We start from the raw sequence: 6846 nt of genomic DNA on the forward strand, positions 1-6846 counted from the left end.
TGAAGATGGTAGAATAGCGAATGAATTGGGTGGGAACCAGAAGTCCGAAATCCTGAGTTCTCGGCCCAACCCCAGCCCAGGCAGATGTGCAGAGACTTCTTCTCTAGGGCATGGTCACCTTACCTGAAATGAGAGGGTCACTGGCCTGGAAGATGGCCATGTCTTTTCCCCCAAATGATTGTACTGCTTATCGGACCCCATGTGATCTGTCTCTCATGTCACACTTCTGAAACTGAGGATGGCGTCAGAGAGCTGGCAAAGTCAGAACACTTTACATAAAAGGGGGTATCGGAAGAACTGGAAAATGCCCCAAACTTTTACTCTGTGCAAAGCTCTCGCTTCATTCGACTCTCACTCAGTCATCCATGTCTCCTCCTCGAGTCCCGTCTCCCTGCCCTGGCTGCCAGCACCTGTCCCCTCCCTCTCATCTACCTGTGTGCAGAGTGCTCCCACCTGTGGCCACACACATTTCTGGACGCTTCCTTACTTGTCCTCTCTGGAAGGGAAGTCCTCGAGGACAGGGACTGCTCTGCTTTGCTCATTACTGTGAGACCCTAGCACCCAACAGAATGATTGGATGTAGCAAGCGCTCAAATTACATGAGATGAACGACGACGGGTGACTGATGTGTAGCCATTACTGCCTCTTTCTGAAAGGTTGTCTAGAGTACGTGTCTCAGAAGCAGAGCTGAGGAGAGAGAAGAATGCGGGCCCCCGCCAGGGTCACTGGGTGACGTGGCCGAGACGGGAGCCCCCTAGGGTGTTTCTGCATCTGAGAAATGAGGACGATAAATCTGTGCAGGACTCTGAGTACTGAGATCACGTTCAAAAGTCACCGGAAACAAGGAGGATGCCAGGTATAGGCTCCTGTTCGCTTTTCCATGTTTTTTCCTTTGAGACTAATTTTTCAATATTATATTATTATTGCATTACCAGCTATACCCCCTGCTGGTGGGTTACTGTCCCAGCACTATGCTTTTAAACATGTTACGTCATTTACTCCTCACAGTGACTGTGAACGTGGCGCTGTCACCTCCCCCCATTACATATGTAAGAAATCTGAACCTGAGGGTTTGGTTAGCTTCCCCAGCGTTCCCACAGTGGGTGAGGTGGTGGAGAGCAGATTTGATCCCAGGTCACAGGGCACGGAGCAGGAGCCCACAGAGACTCTCTGAGTGGTTCGTGTGCCCAACCTGGGTGACGAACGTGGACCTGAGGCTCGGGCAGCAAATAAGGGATGTTAGAGATGTACATGTTTCAAAGTGTCACTGCCCGGATCATATTAACAGTCTATATACCTCTGAGTAAGCTGCGGGCTCAGTATGTGTGTCCAGGCCTTTGAGTCCAGGCCCTTGAGTCCAGGCTTCGGTCTTTCCTCGGTCATGAAGACTGTCTCATTTAGGATCAATTTCTTGGGCACAGTGGGGCTTCGAGCAAGCATGTGGGGGTCTCTTGCAAAATGGCAGAAATTGCTTGTCGGCTGCCATTCATGCAATTCTGGGAAAGAAGAGTTATTTGTTTAGATTCTTGTTTATTTTCATTCTTAAACTGATGGGGGGAAGGAAAGGAGGGTACCAATTTATAAGGGTAATTTAAAAAATAGAGCCAGGTCCCTCGTACGGAATTTCCGGCTACATTATCCAGACTTAAGCCACCAGAGGGTGAAAGAATATAGTCTATCTCTTGTTTTTAAATAGTTTATATTCAGAAGTTCAGTAATAAGATGGTTTTGTGATGCTTACAGGTGCTGAGTTGCAAGCTCTGTACGTCATCTGCACATATCTGATAATGTCATATTCAGTACTGAAGGTGATTTCAAAAATTACAGGCTCATTTATTTCCTTTCCTTGAGGGGGGATACCTTATATCATAAAAGAATGGTAATTTGTTACTGAATATTCTTTTCTTTTCGTTTTGGCCAGGAAGCATGAATAAAACATTAATTGTACTGTATAGGCTGCCAAAGTATAGAAATCAAATTTCGGAGGTGGAAGCTGTAGGGTAGATTGCTGTTTCTTCATGGATTATTCCCATGGAAAAAGCGACTTGTCAGTAGTTTGAAAACTGGTTGTGAATGATCATTATTTTCATGGTCTGTGGGAAAAGAATGCCAAGTGGAGAGGGTTACACTGGCAGGCTGTGGCGTGTCACGTGACGTGTCACATGACGTAACTTGCCCAAATCTCCTCGTTTCCATAAAAATACAGTCTTGAGTTCCTAATTATTAAAATGGAAAAAATTCAGCTCTGAAAATAAGACCGCAGAAAAACGATCATTGATTTTATTTCTTTTTCCTCACATACGTGATTTCACGAGAATAAAGTTGTTCTTCTCCCTCAGTCAAAAGAATGCTTGTTCTTATTCAGTTGTTTTTCTTGTTCAACGTTCGTTCACGTGTAGAATAGCATAAATTGAATAGTTTATCCAGAAAAAAAAATCCTGTTTTTTTCTTTTCTTTAGTTTCTGAGAGAATGAAAGATGAGAATATTTATGAGCATTGGACTATAATTATATATATAAAATTATCAGTGTTCCTTTTCTGATCATTTTTATCAGTCTTTTAAAATAAATCTTTTTGGATGTGGTTCCATAGTGTAGCGGTGAGCACATCTGCTTTACACGCAGAAGGTCCTGAGTTCACGCCCCAGTAAAGCCACGGTCCTTGGTCTACGGGCACGCCGCCCTGAACAAGCCTGATGTATCTCGGAAGCTAAGCAGTGTCGGGCCTGGTTGGTACTTGGATGGGAGACCACCTAGGAAGACCAGCTGCCGTAGGCGTAAATAATAATAATAATAAATAATAAAATAAATAAATAAAATAAATCTTTAGCAAAACAAAAATAAAGGTACAGTCCCATGATTTCAACAAGTAGAAGCTATTGCTCAAAAAGTGACATTTTTTCCGGTCACCAGTAGCTGAAACTTACAGTGTCATTGATGTTTGTAAAAGCTTCTACCTTCTTGGTCTCCATTTGAAGTTAATTACAAGTGTATTCCTCTGACTTAAAGATGTTCTGACCGATGTTGATGTTAACCAAGCGATATTCACAAAGTAACAGGCCCTGAACATGTCACGGCATATGACATCGTGAGGTTATGCGATGACGTGACCGTGGACTTTGGGTGGCGGAGGTCCCGGCCAAGGTCCCAAGGAATCAACCTGAGGTACGATCAGGAATGCTGACAACCCATGCCTGACAGCTCTGCACCGTGTCTCTCGCTCGCCAGGCGGGAAGAGAAGGGGAGGGCTCTGTCAGTGTTTCCTGTCGCCCAATTCTGAGTGTGAGTCTGCATTTTAGGTTCTCCTTGTATCAGTTTTGCAAACTCCTATGATACCTGGAACACCTGCACCCCACGGAGCGGAAGCAGGTGGAAAATGGGAGGCCACTCTGCACTAGGAGCAGCTCTTTGAGCTTGAGGATCAAATGATTGACTGTAGACAGGATCACAGCCCAGGAGGGCTGACGCGGGCTTTGATCTTCCCCGCATTCACTGAGACAGCTGGAATTTCATGGGCAGGTGATAGAGGATTTCCTGAACCAAATGCAAATAGATGTTAATTTTCAACTCCAGCTCAAGTCCGAAGGCTTTGCCAGTGCATGGAAAGAAAACCCTGGCTTCTAAATCAGAGAATGTTGATTTTTGCAGAATATTTTAATTTGAATGGACTAAAAGTTAAGTCGCAGCATCTTTGAAAATATTTTCAGTTATTATGTAGCTGATGATTCTTATAAGAGTTCGGTAATGAGTCTACGGCCATGCCACCCTGAACAAGCCCGATCCCGTCTGATCTCGGAAGCTAAGCAAGGTCGGGTCTGGTTAGTACTTGGATGGGAGACCACCTAGGAAGACTAGGTGCTGTAGGAGTAAAAAATATAAAAGAGATTGTAAGCTGACAAGGTTCTTGCAATCTGTGAGGTCACCCAAGGGTTGCCTTGTCTAAAAAAAAAAAAGTTCAGTAATAGGTAATAGGTAATAGGTGCGTGTTAAGTAGAGCGAGGGCTATGCGGAGCCCTCGTGAGCATTTGGGAAAGACAGAGCAGACAGCAAGTTCAGTCCTCTGCGGTAAAGGCCATACATTCTCTCTTTCAATAATGCAGCCAATTATGAACTGCATCATCTTTTTTTAATTAACTAACTGATAGTAATAAAATATCATAGAAAACTTAATAAACACAGAAAACATTTTCCAATATAAATGCATGCTATAATTATACTTGCGAATGCCTCATTAAAAAATCAGTGCGTAGGTAAGCATTTTTATAGGGAAAAAATATAGTTATATGAGTGATAGCCCAGATTTTGTCATGAAAATGTAGGTACTTTAGGTTCAGACATGGCCCTTGTTTTCTGGTCAGAAAAATGTGTCGATAAAAATTAGAGGATTTCAAGGAAATTCCCAGTAAAAGACTCCCATCTGTGACCTGTTCCACATCCTCTCCAGTGGATCCTGGTTTCATTGATAAGGTTATTACAGGTGTTGCTATTATTTGCTCCCAAAGCTCTTATTCTCCTTTTGGGGTGTGTTATTATTTAGGTTTTTTTGGTTTGTTTGTTTTATAAAATGATTTTATAAGATTTTTTTTTTAAAAATTTTTGGAAAAGATTATGTTTTTGAATGGACCCTTTGAATCACTCGTCTGTTCTTTTTAATTTTTTGTTTAATAACATTAGTGCCTTTTAAATGTGGGTTTCTTTTAAAATGCCATGCGATGAGGTTTCTGCCCCAGATGTCATGTCTACTGCCATTTATAGTCCAGCTTCCCATGTAGTTCAAGTCTATGGTCTCATGACTGGGATATGGGCTTATTAGGCACAGACATTTGCTTTAAAGACAAGCTGAGGAAAAGTGTCCTCCTCCGCAGCGGTCAGTGGATTCCCAGGAGCGTTGGGTCCCCAGCACGAAGCTATGTGACATCCCTCAGCCTTCTGGGCAGGTACCTATTGCTGTGTCTCCAGAAGCATCTCGCCACCCCCAAGAGTGTGTGAGGCAGTCAGTGACACCTGGAAGCTGGTCAGAAATGCAGACCCTCGGGCCTCGCCCTATCCCCCACCCCCAAATCAGAATCCACATTTAACAAGTCCCCAGGGAGTTGTTATACATACAGAAGTTTGAGAAGCGCTGGGCTGACCCGTGCTATCCTTCATGTCAACGTGGCTGGCATCTCTGAATGCTCCCTCCCAGGGTGCAGCTTTATCATGCTCCTTGACCAGCTCTACTCCACGACATGGGACGATCACACGTGACGTTGGCACTCCATCAGTCACCACCGACGAGAGGTACACGGAGTTATTCTCCATTTAGCATTACACAGGACACAATGAATGCCCTCTGAAATCATGTTTCTTGCTATTGTATTGACACACTGGAAAAAAAAACCACCTTTGGCTATATTAATACTCATAATATTTTGAATATAGGTGCTTTGAAGCATTTTTCTTTAACATTTAACAGAATTTCCTCACGGATCTAATGGACTCCAATATGTCCCACCGCTCTGTCCCTTTCTGTGCTCTTGGATCTCCAAGATGGATTTTCACCGCTCCAGGTGCCAATTCATGTCTCCCCGGGCCTGACCCAAGCACCTCTGCATTCAGGTAGCTCGCGTCTGGGGCTGGGAAGCTGCCTCCGCTGAGCTTGGCCTCATCCCCTATGTAACGTCACGGGAAGGAACCAGCAGGAGGGTTCATGGGAGGGATATGGCATTTCCAGAGCTTCGCTTCTCATCGGTTTCTCCAGGACACATGCGGGCAGCGGGCATCGACTTGTAGGTCTTTCTCTGACTGACGCAGAGTTGGTTTTCCTCTCGGTTTTCTTGGGTTATAATTCCATCCACACCAACAATTTGTCTCATTCCTTAATGCAGAGTAATCTTGCCCTTCAAAACACGCAAGAAAAAACTCTGTCATCACTGAATTTTACTCCTTTTGATTCTTTTCCGTTTTACAAACTCAGCATGATGCCCAATGGTAAATTCCGAGATGCTCAGCACTCACTTTGAACACGAATCCACAAACTCGGTGACCCAGCCGTGCTGTTATGAACCCCAAGCATTGCCCTCCTGTGGAGGGCATGTCACCTCCAGGCCACTCGGGCCTGTGGACACCTTCCAGTATGCCATGGAGGTGAGACAATGATGCCATAACATTGCGGATTTCATTTTTAAGTCGGTGATTTCCTTCATAAGTGGTATGGATTTCTTCCATGTAAAAGAAGGCTTTTGCTCCCTCGTGGACCGTGTTAATGGGTTACATGAACAGCACACTGTGTCAGGGAATCAAGACCTGTTCGTCAACATTTCTGGGGTCTAGCTCCATCACCCGTAACACAAGGAGACACAACTCGGTTACTCTGTGTTCTGCCTCCATTCGTTATGCACGCCCATGAGCACAGGTGTGTGACTTTCCTCTGAGACTGTCTGATTATTCTGTCACTTTCATTGAGCATTTTGGAGACTCAAGGAATTTCCTTTAGAGCTGGTTGTCCAGCCAAAAGGAAACTCACATTGAAAAAATCAGAATACGTTTTCATTTTTTTATGCTTTTCTCCCTGTTCCTGTCCAATGCCCCTGGTTGGTCAGGACCCTCGGAATCGGGGTGATGCTGGGAAGGGACCAGTGCGGATGGCTGAGGCAGATGTAGGGGTGGGGTAGAGAGAGGAGGGCAGAAGTGGCACTCACGGTCCCTTCACCATTCATGCCCAGAAGCGAATTCATGTGGGTTCATTTGCGGCCTTTAGTTCCCATAGATGGCGTGTCCACAAATGCAGTTCCCTGGGAGCTGGATGACCAAATATGAAATCAGTGGAAATCGAACCCATCCTGGACCTGATAACGGAGTCAGTCCT

At 44.7% G+C, this 6846-nt stretch overlaps 1 protein-coding gene and 1 pseudogene across 1 annotated transcript in view; both read left to right on the top strand.

The window, feature by feature from the left end:
* DSCAM (DS cell adhesion molecule) overlaps positions 1–6846 on the top strand; it is a 540559-nt gene that overhangs the window by 130799 nt on the left and 402914 nt on the right. The gene's annotated exons all lie outside the window — the stretch shown is intronic.
* LOC112483798 lies at positions 3748–3866 on the top strand (annotated as a pseudogene).

The sequence above is a fragment of the Pteropus alecto genome, unplaced genomic scaffold, assembly GCF_000325575.1.
Source record: "Pteropus alecto unplaced genomic scaffold, ASM32557v1 scaffold97, whole genome shotgun sequence".
Classification (NCBI taxonomy): Eukaryota; Metazoa; Chordata; class Mammalia; order Chiroptera; family Pteropodidae; genus Pteropus; species Pteropus alecto.